The sequence below is a fragment of the Oncorhynchus mykiss genome, chromosome 28 (assembly GCF_057628025.1).
Source record: "Oncorhynchus mykiss isolate SJ-2025 chromosome 28, ASM5762802v1, whole genome shotgun sequence".
NCBI lineage: Eukaryota > Metazoa > Chordata > Actinopteri > Salmoniformes > Salmonidae > Oncorhynchus > Oncorhynchus mykiss.
Window position 1 is genome coordinate 36,027,326 of NC_143049.1, and position 14,749 is coordinate 36,042,074.

Genomic DNA, 14,749 nt, shown 5'->3' on the forward strand with positions numbered 1-14,749 from the left:
CCACCTCGACAACATCCGGTGAAATTGCAGAGCGCCAAATTCAAAATATAGAAATAGTCAATATAAACATTCACAAAAATACAAGTGTTATACATCGGTTTAAAGATTAACTTCTTGTTAATCCAGCCGCTTTGTCACATTTCAAATAGGATTTACTGCGAAAGCCTACCATGCGATTATCTGAGGACAGCGCCCCACTTACAAAAACATATTCCAACCAAGTAGACGAGTCACAAAAGTCATAAATAGCGATAAAATGAATCACTTACCTTTGAACATCTTCATCTGGTTGCAGTCACAAGAGTCCCAGCTCCACAATAAAGGTTTGTTTTGTCAGAGAAAGTCCCTCTTTATATCCCAAAAACTCTGTTTTGTTGGCGCATTGTGTTCAGTAATACACTGGCTCAAAGGAGGTCAAAACATGCAGACGGATACATCCTAATAGTACCGGAAAAGTTTGTTGAATCTGGATCCTAACCCATTAGAAACTCAATAGGCATTCAATTGAAAACTACCCACATCAAAAAAATCCCACCTCCTGGATAACTTTTCTTCAGGTTTTTGCCTGCCATATCAGTTCTGTTATACTCAGAGACATTATTTTAACAGTTCTGGAAACTGTAGAGTGTGTTCTATCCAAATATACAATTTATATGCATATCCTAGTTTCTGGGCCTGAGTAACAGGCAGTTTACTTTGGGAACGTTTCTCATCCAGGCATCAAAAAACTGCCCCCAAGCATACATTAAACTCCCTGTTCGAAGACTGACAATCACATGATTTCATTTAGGATTTTGCAGTGACAGGTTTTTGTGAGAGACAATTTTCATCAAAAGCAGCATCGGTTTGTTCGTTTCTGTGCGAGATTAGTACTGTAAAGCCACATTGGTACTTGTGCTGATTCACTGAGTATAGGCGGCAGAGATTGCACACATAAAAACCATGACCACGACGTGAGTTGAACACGCAACCTTCTGATCTGGAGTCAGACGCGCTACCATTGCGCCACGAGGTCATTGGAATTTAACATCTTTGGAGAGGATGCCTAGTTCAGATTTTAATGAGTGTATAATTTGGAATGGAGGCCTGGTTCTCTGGGGAAATGAACCATCTGACAATGCCACCCCCATCAGCGCGTGCCTCTGCCCGGCAGGTTAAGTGTATGAAAATAAGCAGGTAAGTGCCCAGATAGCTCAGTCGATAGAGCATCAGACTTTTAATCTGAGGGTCCAGGGTTCAAGTCCCTGTTTGGGCGTTGCTTTAATGTTTACCTTTTCTGGCGCAGGTGTTCTGCTAGCAACCCACCTCGACAACATCCGGTGAAATTGCAGAGCGCCAAATTCAAAATATAGAAATAGTCAATATAAACATTCACAAAAATACAAGTGTTATACATCGGTTTAAAGATTAACTTCTTGTTAATCCAGCCGCTTTGTCACATTTCAAATAGGATTTACTGCGAAAGCCTACCATGCGATTATCTGAGGACAGCGCCCCACTTACAAAAACATATTCCAACCAAGTAGACGAGTCACAAAAGTCATAAATAGCGATAAAATGAATCACTTACCTTTGAACATCTTCATCTGGTTGCAGTCACAAGAGTCCCAGCTCCACAATAAAGGTTTGTTTTGTCAGAGAAAGTCCCTCTTTATATCCCAAAAACTCTGTTTTGTTGGCGCATTGTGTTCAGTAATACACTGGCTCAAAGGAGGTCAAAACATGCAGACGGAATACATCCTAATAGTACCGGCAAAGTTTGTTGAATCTGGATCCTAACCCATTAGAAACTCAATAGGCATTCAATTGAAAACTACCCACATCAAAAAAATCCCACCTCCTGGATAACTTTTCTTCAGGTTTTTGCCTGCCATATCAGTTCTGTTATACTCAGAGACATTATTTTAACAGTTCTGGAAACTGTAGAGTGTGTTCTATCCAAATATACAATTTATATGCATATCCTAGTTTCTGGGCCTGAGTAACAGGCAGTTTACTTTGGGAACGTTTCTCATCCAGGCATCAAAAAACTGCCCCCAAGCATACATTAAACTCCCTGTTCGAAGACTGACAATCACATGATTTCATTTAGGATTTTGCAGTGACAGGTTTTTGTGAGAGACAATTTTCATCAAAAGCAGCATCGGTTTGTTCGTTTCTGTGCGAGATTAGTACTGTAAAGCCACATTGGTACTTGTGCTGATTCACTGAGTATAGGCGGCAGAGATTGCACACATAAAAACCATGACCACGACGTGAGTTGAACACGCAACCTTCTGATCTGGAGTCAGACGCGCTACCATTGCGCCACGAGGTCATTGGAATTTAACATCTTTGGAGAGGATGCCTAGTTCAGATTTTAATGAGTGTATAATTTGGAATGGAGGCCTGGTTCTCTGGGGAAATGAACCATCTGACAATGCCACCCCCATCAGCGCGTGCCTCTGCCCGGCAGGTTAAGTGTATGAAAATAAGCAGGTAAGTGCCCAGATAGCTCAGTCGATAGAGCATCAGACTTTTAATCTGAGGGTCCAGGGTTCAAGTCCCTGTTTGGGCGTTGCTTTAATGTTTACCTTTTCTGGCGCAGGTGTTCTGCTAGCAACCCACCTCGACAACATCCGGTGAAATTGCAGAGCGCCAAATTCAAAATATAGAAATAGTCAATATAAACATTCACAAAAATACAAGTGTTATACATCGGTTTAAAGATTAACTTCTTGTTAATCCAGCCGCTTTGTCACATTTCAAATAGGATTTACTGCGAAAGCCTACCATGCGATTATCTGAGGACAGCGCCCCACTTACAAAAACATATTCCAACCAAGTAGACGAGTCACAAAAGTCATAAATAGCGATAAAATGAATCACTTACCTTTGAACATCTTCATCTGGTTGCAGTCACAAGAGTCCCAGCTCCACAATAAAGGTTTGTTTTGTCAGAGAAAGTCCCTCTTTATATCCCAAAAACTCTGTTTTGTTGGCGCATTGTGTTCAGTAATACACTGGCTCAAAGGAGGTCAAAACATGCAGACGAATACATCCTAATAGTACCGGCAAAGTTTGTTGAATCTGGATCCTAACCCATTAGAAACTCAATAGGCATTCAATTGAAAACTACCCACATCAAAAAAATCCCACCTCCTGGATAACTTTTCTTCAGGTTTTTGCCTGCCATATCAGTTCTGTTATACTCAGAGACATTATTTTAACAGTTCTGGAAACTGTAGAGTGTGTTCTATCCAAATATACCATTTATATGCATATCCATATATGCATATAATGAGACAATTTTCATCAAAAGCAGCATTGGTTTGTTCGTTTCTGTGCGAGATTAGTACTGTAAAGCCACATTGGTACTTGTGCTGATTCACTGAGTATAGGCGGCAGAGATTGCACACATAAAAACCATGACCACGACGTGAGTTGAACACGCAACCTTCTGATCTGGAGTCAGACGCGCTACCATTGCGCCACGAGGTCATTGGAAATTAACATCTTTGGAGAGGATGCCTAGTTCAGATTTTAATGAGTGTATAATTTGGAATGGAGGCCTGGTTCTCTGGGGAAATGAACCATCTGACAATGCCACCCCCATCAGCGCGTGCCTCTGCCCGGCAGGTTAAGTGTATGAAAATAAGCAGATGCAGAACCCAGATAGCTCAGTCGGTAGAGCATCAGTCTTTTAATCTGAGGGTCCAGGGTTCAAGTCCCTGTTTGGGCGTTGCTTTAATGTTTACCTTTTCTGGCGCAGGTGTTCTGCTAGCAACCCACCTCGACAACATCCGGTGAAATTGCAGAGCGCCAAATTCAAAATATAGAAATAGTCAATATAAACATTCACAAAAATACAAGTGTTATACATCGGTTTAAAGATTAACTTCTTGTTAATCCAGCCGCTTTGTCACATTTCAAATAGGATTTACTGCGAAAGCCTACCATGCGATTATCTGAGGACAGCGCCCCACTTACAAAAACATATTCCAACCAAGTAGACGAGTCACAAAAGTCATAAATAGCGATAAAATGAATCACTTACCTTTGAACATCTTCATCTGGTTGCAGTCACAAGAGTCCCAGCTCCACAATAAAGGTTTGTTTTGTCAGAGAAAGTCCCTCTTTATATCCCAAAAACTCTGTTTTGTTGGCGCATTGTGTTCAGTAATACACTGGCTCAAAGGAGGTCAAAACATGCAGACGAATACATCCTAATAGTACCGGCAAAGTTTGTTGAATCTGGATCCTAACCCATTAGAAACTCAATAGGCATTCAATTGAAAACTACCCACATCAAAAAAATCCCACCTCCTGGATAACTTTTCTTCAGGTTTTTGCCTGCCATATCAGTTCTGTTATACTCAGAGACATTATTTTAACAGTTCTGGAAACTGTAGAGTGTGTTCTATCCAAATCTACCATTTATATGCATATCCTAGTTTCTGGGCCTGAGTAACAGGCAGTTTACTTTGGGAACGTTTCTCATCCAGGCATCAAAAAACTGCCCCCAAGCATACATTAAACTCCCTGTTCGAAGACTGACAATCACATGATTTCATTTAGGATTTTGCAGTGACAGGTTTTTGTGAGAGACAATTTTCATCAAAAGCAGCATCGGTTTGTTCGTTTCTGTGCGAGATTAGTACTGTAAAGCCACATTGGTACTTGTGCTGATTCACTGAGTATAGGCGGCAGAGATTGCACACATAAAAACCATGACCACGACGTGAGTTGAACACGCAACCTTCTGATCTGGAGTCAGACGCGCTAGAGGTCATTGGAATTTAACATCTTTGGAGAGGATGCCTAGTTCAGATTTTAATGAGTGTATAATTTGGAATGGAGGCCTTGTTCTCTGGGGAAATGAACCATCTGACAATGCCACCCCCATCAGCGCGTGCCTCTGCCCGGCAGGTTAAGTGTATGAAAATAAGCAGGTAAGTGCCCAGATAGCTCAGTCGATAGAGCATCAGACTTTTAATCTGAGGGTCCAGGGTTCAAGTCCCTGTTTGGGCGTTGCTTTAATGTTTACCTTTTCTGGCGCAGGTGTTCTGCTAGCAACCCACCTCGACAACATCCGGTGAAATTGCAGAGCGCCAAATTCAAAATATAGAAATAGTCAATATAAACATTCACAAAAATACAAGTGTTATACATCGGTTTAAAGATTAACTTCTTGTTAATCCAGCCGCTTTGTCACATTTCAAATAGGATTTACTGCGAAAGCCTACCATGCGATTATCTGAGGACAGCGCCCCACTTACAAAAACATATTCCAACCAAGTAGACGAGTCACAAAAGTCATAAATAGCGATAAAATGAATCACTTACCTTTGAACATCTTCATCTGGTTGCAGTCACAAGAGTCCCAGCTCCACAATAAAGGTTTGTTTTGTCAGAGAAAGTCCCTCTTTATATCCCAAAAACTCTGTTTTGTTGGCGCATTGTGTTCAGTAATACACTGGCTCAAAGGAGGTCAAAACATGCAGACGAATACATCCTAATAGTACCGGCAAAGTTTGTTGAATCTGGATCCTAACCCATTAGAAACTCAATAGGCATTCAATTGAAAACTACCCACATCAAAAAAATCCCACCTCCTGGATAACTTTTCTTCAGGTTTTTGCCTGCCATATCAGTTCTGTTATACTCAGAGACATTATTTTAACAGTTCTGGAAACTGTAGAGTGTGTTCTATCCAAATATACCATTTATATGCATATCCATATATGCATATAATGAGACAATTTTCATCAAAAGCAGCATTGGTTTGTTCGTTTCTGTGCGAGATTAGTACTGTAAAGCCACATTGGTACTTGTGCTGATTCACTGAGTATAGGCGGCAGAGATTGCACACATAAAAACCATGACCACGACGTGAGTTGAACACGCAACCTTCTGATCTGGAGTCAGACGCGCTACCATTGCGCCACGAGGTCATTGGAAATTAACATCTTTGGAGAGGATGCCTAGTTCAGATTTTAATGAGTGTATAATTTGGAATGGAGGCCTGGTTCTCTGGGGAAATGAACCATCTGACAATGCCACCCCCATCAGCGCGTGCCTCTGCCCGGCAGGTTAAGTGTATGAAAATAAGCAGATGCAGAGCCCAGATAGCTCAGTCGGTAGAGCATCAGACTGTTAATCTGAGGGTCCAGGGTTCAAGTCCCTGTTTGGGCGTTGCTTTAATGTTTACCTTTTCTGGCGCAGGTGTTCTGCTAGCAACCCACCTCGACAACATCCGGTGAAATTGCAGAGCGCCAAATTCAAAATATAGAAATAGTCAATATAAACATTCACAAAAATACAAGTGTTATACATCGGTTTAAAGATTAACTTCTTGTTAATCCAGCCGCTTTGTCACATTTCAAATAGGATTTACTGCGAAAGCCTACCATGCGATTATCTGAGGACAGCGCCCCACTTACAAAAACATATTCCAACCAAGTAGACGAGTCACAAAAGTCATAAATAGCGATAAAATGAATCACTTACCTTTGAACATCTTCATCTGGTTGCAGTCACAAGAGTCCCAGCTCCACAATAAAGGTTTGTTTTGTCAGAGAAAGTCCCTCTTTATATCCCAAAAACTCTGTTTTGTTGGCGCATTGTGTTCAGTAATACACTGGCTCAAAGGAGGTCAAAACATGCAGACGAATACATCCTAATAGTACCGGCAAAGTTTGTTGAATCTGGATCCTAACCCATTAGAAACTCAATAGGCATTCAATTGAAAACTACCCACATCAAAAAAATCCCACCTCCTGGATAACTTTTCTTCAGGTTTTTGCCTGCCATATCAGTTCTGTTATACTCAGAGACATTATTTTAACAGTTCTGGAAACTGTAGAGTGTGTTCTATCCAAATATACAATTTATATGCATATCCTAGTTTCTGGGCCTGAGTAACAGGCAGTTTACTTTGGGAACGTTTCTCATCCAGGCATCAAAAAACTGCCCCCAAGCATACATTAAACTCCCTGTTCGAAGACTGACAATCACATGATTTCATTTAGGATTTTGCAGTGACAGGTTTTTGTGAGAGACAATTTTCATCAAAAGCAGCATTGGTTTGTTCGTTTCTGTGCGAGATTAGTACTGTAAAGCCACATTGGTACTTGTGCTGATTCACTGAGTATAGGCGGCAGAGATTGCACACATAAAAACCATGACCACGACGTGAGTTGAACACGCAACCTTCTGATCTGGAGTCAGACGCGCTACCATTGCGCCACGAGGTCATTGGAATTTAACATCTTTGGAGAGGATGCCTAGTTCAGATTTTAATGAGTGTATAATTTGGAATGGAGGCCTGGTTCTCTGGGGAAATGAACCATCTGACAATGCCACCCCCATCAGCGCGTGCCTCTGCCCGGCAGGTTAAGTGTATGAAAATAAGCAGGTAAGTGCCCAGATAGCTCAGTCGGTAGCGCATCAGACTTTTAATCTGAGGGTCCAGGGTTCAAGTCCCTGTTTGGGCGTTGCTTTAATGTTTACCTTTTCTGGCGCAGGTGTTCTGCTAGCAACCCACCTCGACAACATCCGGTGAAATTGCAGAGCGCCAAATTCAAAATATAGAAATAGTCAATATAAACATTCACAAAAATACAAGTGTTATACATCGGTTTAAAGATTAACTTCTTGTTAATCCAGCCGCTTTGTCACATTTCAAATAGGATTTACTGCGAAAGCCTACCATGCGATTATCTGAGGACAGCGCCCCACTTACAAAAACATATTCCAACCAAGTAGACGAGTCACAAAAGTCATAAATAGCGATAAAATGAATCACTTACCTTTGAACATCTTCATCTGGTTGCAGTCACAAGAGTCCCAGCTCCACAATAAAGGTTTGTTTTGTCAGAGAAAGTCCCTCTTTATATCCCAAAAACTCTGTTTTGTTGGCGCATTGTGTTCAGTAATACACTGGCTCAAAGGAGGTCAAAACATGCAGACGAATACATCCTAATAGTACCGGCAAAGTTTGTTGAATCTGGATCCTAACCCATTAGAAACTCAATAGGCATTCAATTGAAAACTACCCACATCAAAAAAATCCCACCTCCTGGATAACTTTTCTTCAGGTTTTTGCCTGCCATATCAGTTCTGTTATACTCAGAGACATTATTTTAACAGTTCTGGAAACTGTAGAGTGTGTTCTATCCAAATATACAATTTATATGCATATCCTAGTTTCTGGGCCTGAGTAACAGGCAGTTTACTTTGGGAACGTTTCTCATCCAGGCATCAAAAAACTGCCCCCAAGCATACATTAAACTCCCTGTTCGAAGACTGACAATCACATGATTTCATTTAGGATTTTGCAGTGACAGGTTTTTGTGAGAGACAATTTTCATCAAAAGCAGCATTGGTTTGTTCGTTTCTGTGCGAGATTAGTACTGTAAAGCCACATTGGTACTTGTGCTGATTCACTGAGTATAGGCGGCAGAGATTGCACACATAAAAACCATGACCACGACGTGAGTTGAACACGCAACCTTCTGATCTGGAGTCAGACGCGCTACCATTGCGCCACGAGGTCATTGGAATTTAACATCTTTGGAGAGGATGCCTAGTTCAGATTTTAATGAGTGTATAATTTGGAATGGAGGCCTGGTTCTCTGGGGAAATGAACCATCTGACAATGCCACCCCCATCAGCGCGTGCCTCTGCCCGGCAGGTTAAGTGTATGAAAATAAGCAGGTAAGTGCCCAGATAGCTCAGTCGGTAGCGCATCAGACTTTTAATCTGAGGGTCCAGGGTTCAAGTCCCTGTTTGGGCGTTGCTTTAATGTTTACCTTTTCTGGCGCAGGTGTTCTGCTAGCAACCCACCTCGACAACATCCGGTGAAATTGCAGAGCGCCAAATTCAAAATATAGAAATAGTCAATATAAACATTCACAAAAATACAAGTGTTATACATCGGTTTAAAGATTAACTTCTTGTTAATCCAGCCGCTTTGTCACATTTCAAATAGGATTTACTGCGAAAGCCTACCATGCGATTATCTGAGGACAGCGCCCCACTTACAAAAACATATTCCAACCAAGTAGACGAGTCACAAAAGTCATAAATAGCGATAAAATGAATCACTTACCTTTGAACATCTTCATCTGGTTGCAGTCACAAGAGTCCCAGCTCCACAATAAAGGTTTGTTTTGTCAGAGAAAGTCCCTCTTTATATCCCAAAAACTCTGTTTTGTTGGCGCATTGTGTTCAGTAATACACTGGCTCAAAGGAGGTCAAAACATGCAGACGAATACATCCTAATAGTACCGGCAAAGTTTGTTGAATCTGGATCCTAACCCATTAGAAACTCAATAGGCATTCAATTGAAAACTACCCACATCAAAAAAATCCCACCTCCTGGATAACTTTTCTTCAGGTTTTTGCCTGCCATATCAGTTCTGTTATACTCAGAGACATTATTTTAACAGTTCTGGAAACTGAAGAGTGTGTTCTATCCAAATATACCATTTATATGCATATCCTAGTTTCTGGGCCTGAGTAACAGGCAGTTTACTTTGGGAACGTTTCTCATCCAGGCATCAAAAAACTGCCCCCAAGCATACATTAAACTCCCTGTTCGAAGACTGACAATCACATGATTTCATTTAGGATTTTGCAGTGTGACAGGTTTTTGTGAGAGACAATTTTCATCAAAAGCAGCATTGGTTTGTTCGTTTCTGTGCGAGATTAGTACTGTAAAGCCACATTGGTACTTGTGCTGATTCACTGAGTATAGGCGGCAGAGATTGCACACATAAAAACCATGACCACGACGTGAGTTGAACACGCAACCTTCTGATCTGGAGTCAGACGCGCTACCATTGCGCCACGAGGTCATTGGAATTTAACATCTTTGGAGAGGATGCCTAGTTCAGATTTTAATGAGTGTATAATTTGGAATGGAGGCCTGGTTCTCTGGGGAAATGAACCATCTGACAATGCCACCCCCATCAGCGCTTGCCTCTGCCCAGATAGCTCAGTCGGTAGAGCATCAGACTTTTAATCTGAGGGTCCAGGGTTCAAGTCCCTGTTTGGGCGTTGCTTACAAGTGTTATACATCGGTTTAAAGATTAACTTCTTGTTAATCCAGCCGCTTTGTCACATTTCAAATAGGATTTACTGCGAAAGCCTACCATGCGATTATCTGAGGACAGCGCCCCACTTACAAAAACATATTCCAACCAAGTAGACAAGTCACAAAAGTCATAAATAGCGATAAAATGAATCACTTACCTTTGAACATCTTCATCTGGTTGCAGTCACAAGAGTCCCAGCTCCACAATAAAGGTTTGTTTTGTCAGAGAAAGTCCCTCTTTATATCCCAAAAACTCTGTTTTGTTGGCGCATTGTGTTCAGTAATACACTGGCTCAAAGGAGGTCAAAACATGCAGACGAATACATCCTAATAGTACCGGCAAAGTTTGTTGAATCTGGATCCTAACCCATTAGAAACTCAATAGGCATTCAATTGAAAACTACCCACATCAAAAAAATCCCACCTCCTGGATAACTTTTCTTCAGGTTTTTGCCTGCCATATCAGTTCTGTTATACTCAGAGACATTATTTTAACAGTTCTGGAAACTGTAGAGTGTGTTCTATCCAAATATACCATTTATATGCATATCCTAGTTTCTGGGCCTGAGTAACAGGCAGTTTACTTTGGGAACGTTTCTCATCCAGGCATCAAAAAACTGCCCCCAAGCATACATTAAACTCCCTGTTCGAAGACTGACAATCACATGATTTCATTTAGGATTTTGCAGTGTGACAGGTTTTTGTGAGAGACAAATTTCATCAAAAGCAGCATTGGTTTGTTCGTTTCTGTGCGAGATTAGTACTGTAAAGCCACATTGGTACTTGTGCTGATTCACTGAGTATAGGCGGCAGAGATTGCACACATGAAAACCATGACCACGACGTGAGTTGAACACGCAACCTTCTGATCTGGAGTCAGACGCGCTACCATTGCGCCACGAGGTCATTGGAATTTAACATCTTTGGAGAGGATGCCTAGTTCAGATTTTAATGAGTGTATAATTTGGAATGGAGGCCTGGTTCTCTGGGGAAATGAACCATCTGACAATGCCACCCCCATCAGCGCGTGCCTCTGCCCGGCAGGTTAAGTGTATGAAAATAAGCAGATGCAGAGCCCAGATAGCTCAGTCGGTAGAGCATCAGACTTTTAATCTGAGGGTCCAGGGTTCAAGTCCCTGTTTGGGCGTTGCTTTAATGTTTACCTTTTCTGGCGCAGGTGTTCTGCTAGCAACCCACCTCGACAACATCCGGTGAAATTGCAGAGCGCCAAATTCAAAATATAGAAATAGTCAATATAAACATTCACAAAAATACAAGTGTTATACATCGGTTTAAAGATTAACTTCTTGTTAATCCAGCCGCTTTGTCACATTTCAAATAGGATTTACTGCGAAAGCCTACCATGCGATTATCTGAGGACAGCGCCCCACTTACAAAAACATATTCCAACCAAGTAGACGAGTCACAAAAGTCATAAATAGCGATAAAATGAATCACTTACCTTTGAACATCTTCATCTGGTTGCAGTCACAAGAGTCCCAGCTCCACAATAAAGGTTTGTTTTGTCAGAGAAAGTCCCTCTTTATATCCCAAAAACTCTGTTTTGTTGGCGCATTGTGTTCAGTAATACACTGGCTCAAAGGAGGTCAAAACATGCAGACGAATACATCCTAATAGTACCGGCAAAGTTTGTTGAATCTGGATCCTAACCCATTAGAAACTCAATAGGCATTCAATTGAAAACTACCCACATCAAAAAAATCCCACCTCCTGGATAACTTTTCTTCAGGTTTTTGCCTGCCATATCAGTTCTGTTATACTCAGAGACATTATTTTAACAGTTCTGGAAACTGAAGAGTGTGTTCTATCCAAATATACCATTTATATGCATATCCTAGTTTCTGGGCCTGAGTAACAGGCAGTTTACTTTGGGAACGTTTCTCATCCAGGCATCAAAAAACTGCCCCCAAGCATACATTAAACTCCCTGTTCGAAGACTGACAATCACATGATTTCATTTAGGATTTTGCAGTGTGACAGGTTTTTGTGAGAGACAATTTTCATCAAAAGCAGCATTGGTTTGTTCGTTTCTGTGCGAGATTAGTACTGTAAAGCCACATTGGTACTTGTGCTGATTCACTGAGTATAGGCGGCAGAGATTGCACACATAAAAACCATGACCACGACGTGAGTTGAACACGCAACCTTCTGATCTGGAGTCAGACGCGCTACCATTGCGCCACGAGGTCATTGGAATTTAACATCTTTGGAGAGGATGCCTAGTTCAGATTTTAATGAGTGTATAATTTGGAATGGAGGCCTGGTTCTCTGGGGAAATGAACCATCTGACAATGCCACCCCCATCAGCGCTTGCCTCTGCCCAGATAGCTCAGTCGGTAGAGCATCAGACTTTTAATCTGAGGGTCCAGGGTTCAAGTCCCTGTTTGGGCGTTGCTTACAAGTGTTATACATCGGTTTAAAGATTAACTTCTTGTTAATCCAGCCGCTTTGTCACATTTCAAATAGGATTTACTGCGAAAGCCTACCATGCGATTATCTGAGGACAGCGCCCCACTTACAAAAACATATTCCAACCAAGTAGACAAGTCACAAAAGTCATAAATAGCGATAAAATGAATCACTTACCTTTGAACATCTTCATCTGGTTGCAGTCACAAGAGTCCCAGCTCCACAATAAAGGTTTGTTTTGTCAGAGAAAGTCCCTCTTTATATCCCAAAAACTCTGTTTTGTTGGCGCATTGTGTTCAGTAATACACTGGCTCAAAGGAGGTCAAAACATGCAGACGAATACATCCTAATAGTACCGGCAAAGTTTGTTGAATCTGGATCCTAACCCATTAGAAACTCAATAGGCATTCAATTGAAAACTACCCACATCAAAAAAATCCCACCTCCTGGATAACTTTTCTTCAGGTTTTTGCCTGCCATATCAGTTCTGTTATACTCAGAGACATTATTTTAACAGTTCTGGAAACTGTAGAGTGTGTTCTATCCAAATCTACCATTTATATGCATATCCTAGTTTCTGGGCCTGAGTAACAGGCAGTTTACTTTGGGAACGTTTCTCATCCAGGCATCAAAAAACTGCCCCCAAGCATACATTAAACTCCCTGTTCGAAGACTGACAATCACATGATTTCATTTAGGATTTTGCAGTGTGACAGGTTTTTGTGAGAGACAAATTTCATCAAAAGCAGCATTGGTTTGTTCGTTTCTGTGCGAGATTAGTACTGTAAAGCCACATTGGTACTTGTGCTGATTCACTGAGTATAGGCGGCAGAGATTGCACACATGAAAACCATGACCACGACGTGAGTTGAACACGCAACCTTCTGATCTGGAGTCAGACGCGCTACCATTGCGCCACGAGGTCATTGGAATTTAACATCTTTGGAGAGGATGCCTAGTTCAGATTTTAATGAGTGTATAATTTGGAATGGAGGCCTGGTTCTCTGGGGAAATGAACCATCTGACAATGCCACCCCCATCAGCGCGTGCCTCTGCCCGGCAGGTTAAGTGTATGAAAATAAGCAGATGCAGAGCCCAGATAGCTCAGTCGGTAGAGCATCAGACTTTTAATCTGAGGGTCCAGGGTTCAAGTCCCTGTTTGGGCGTTGCTTTAATGTTTACCTTTTCTGGCGCAGGTGTTCTGCTAGCAACCCACCTCGACAACATCCGGTGAAATTGCAGAGCGCCAAATTCAAAATATAGAAATAGTCAATATAAACATTCACAAAAATACAAGTGTTATACATCGGTTTAAAGATTAACTTCTTGTTAATCCAGCCGCTTTGTCACATTTCAAATAGGATTTACTGCGAAAGCCTACCATGCGATTATCTGAGGACAGCGCCCCACTTACAAAAACATATTCCAACCAAGTAGACGAGTCACAAAAGTCATAAATAGCGATAAAATGAATCACTTACCTTTGAACATCTTCATCTGGTTGCAGGTTTTTGTGAGAGACAATTTTCATCAAAAGCAGCATTGGTTTGTTCGTTTCTGTGCGAGATTAGTACTGTAAAGCCACATTGGTACTTGTGCTGATTCACTGAGTATAGGCGGCAGAGATTGCACACATAAAAACCATGACCACGACGTGAGTTGAACACGCAACCTTCTGATCTGGAGCCAGTTGCGCTACCATTGCGCCACGAGGTCATTGGAATTTAACATCTTTGGAGAGGATGCCTAGTTCAGATTTTAATGAGTGTATAATTTGGAATGGAGGCCTGGTTCTCTGGGGAAATGAACCATCTGACAATGCCACCCCCATCAGCGCGTGCCTCTGCCCGGCAGGTTAAGTGTATGAAAATAAGCAGATGCAGAGCCCAGATAGCTCAGTCGGTAGAGCATCAGACTTTTAATCTGAGGGTCCAGGGTTCAAGTCCCTGTTTGGGCGTTGCTTTAATGTTTACCTTTTCTGGCGCAGGTGTTCTGCTAGCAACCCACCTCGACAACATCCGGTGAAATTGCAGAGCGCCAAATTCAAAATATAGAAATAGTCAATATAAACATTCACAAAAATACAAGTGTTATACATCGGTTTAAAGATTAACTTCTTGTTAATCCAGCCGCTTTGTCACATTTCAAATAGGATTTACTGCGAAAGCCTACCATGCGATTATCTGAGGACAGCGCCCCACTTACAAAAACATATTCCAACCAAGTAGACGAGTCACAAAA

At 41.6% G+C, this 14,749-nt stretch overlaps 11 non-coding genes across 11 annotated transcripts; 1 reads left to right on the plus strand and 10 right to left on the minus strand.

Moving 5' to 3' along the window:
* Positions 1–943: 943 nt before the first annotated feature.
* trnaw-cca (transfer RNA tryptophan (anticodon CCA)) lies at positions 944–1,015 on the minus strand. The gene has a single exon. It is a non-coding gene; the product is annotated as a tRNA-Trp (tRNA).
* Positions 1,016–2,245: 1,230 nt separating this feature from the next.
* On the minus strand, positions 2,246–2,317 carry trnaw-cca (transfer RNA tryptophan (anticodon CCA)). The gene has a single exon. It is a non-coding gene; the product is annotated as a tRNA-Trp (tRNA).
* Positions 2,318–3,408: 1,091 nt separating this feature from the next.
* Positions 3,409–3,480, minus strand: trnaw-cca (transfer RNA tryptophan (anticodon CCA)). The gene has a single exon. It is a non-coding gene; the product is annotated as a tRNA-Trp (tRNA).
* Positions 3,481–5,861: 2,381 nt separating this feature from the next.
* Positions 5,862–5,933, minus strand: trnaw-cca (transfer RNA tryptophan (anticodon CCA)). Its single transcript has one exon. It is a non-coding gene; the product is annotated as a tRNA-Trp (tRNA).
* Positions 5,934–6,101: 168 nt separating this feature from the next.
* Positions 6,102–6,174, plus strand: trnan-guu (transfer RNA asparagine (anticodon GUU)). The gene has a single exon. It is a non-coding gene; the product is annotated as a tRNA-Asn (tRNA).
* A 989-nt stretch (positions 6,175–7,163) lies between these two features.
* On the minus strand, positions 7,164–7,235 carry trnaw-cca (transfer RNA tryptophan (anticodon CCA)). Its single transcript has one exon. It is a non-coding gene; the product is annotated as a tRNA-Trp (tRNA).
* Positions 7,236–8,464: 1,229 nt separating this feature from the next.
* trnaw-cca (transfer RNA tryptophan (anticodon CCA)) lies at positions 8,465–8,536 on the minus strand. The gene has a single exon. It is a non-coding gene; the product is annotated as a tRNA-Trp (tRNA).
* A 1,231-nt stretch (positions 8,537–9,767) lies between these two features.
* trnaw-cca (transfer RNA tryptophan (anticodon CCA)) lies at positions 9,768–9,839 on the minus strand. Its single transcript has one exon. It is a non-coding gene; the product is annotated as a tRNA-Trp (tRNA).
* A 1,073-nt stretch (positions 9,840–10,912) lies between these two features.
* Positions 10,913–10,984, minus strand: trnaw-cca (transfer RNA tryptophan (anticodon CCA)). The gene has a single exon. It is a non-coding gene; the product is annotated as a tRNA-Trp (tRNA).
* Positions 10,985–12,216: 1,232 nt separating this feature from the next.
* Positions 12,217–12,288, minus strand: trnaw-cca (transfer RNA tryptophan (anticodon CCA)). Its single transcript has one exon. It is a non-coding gene; the product is annotated as a tRNA-Trp (tRNA).
* Positions 12,289–13,361: 1,073 nt separating this feature from the next.
* On the minus strand, positions 13,362–13,433 carry trnaw-cca (transfer RNA tryptophan (anticodon CCA)). The gene has a single exon. It is a non-coding gene; the product is annotated as a tRNA-Trp (tRNA).
* Positions 13,434–14,749: the final 1,316 nt, after the last annotated feature.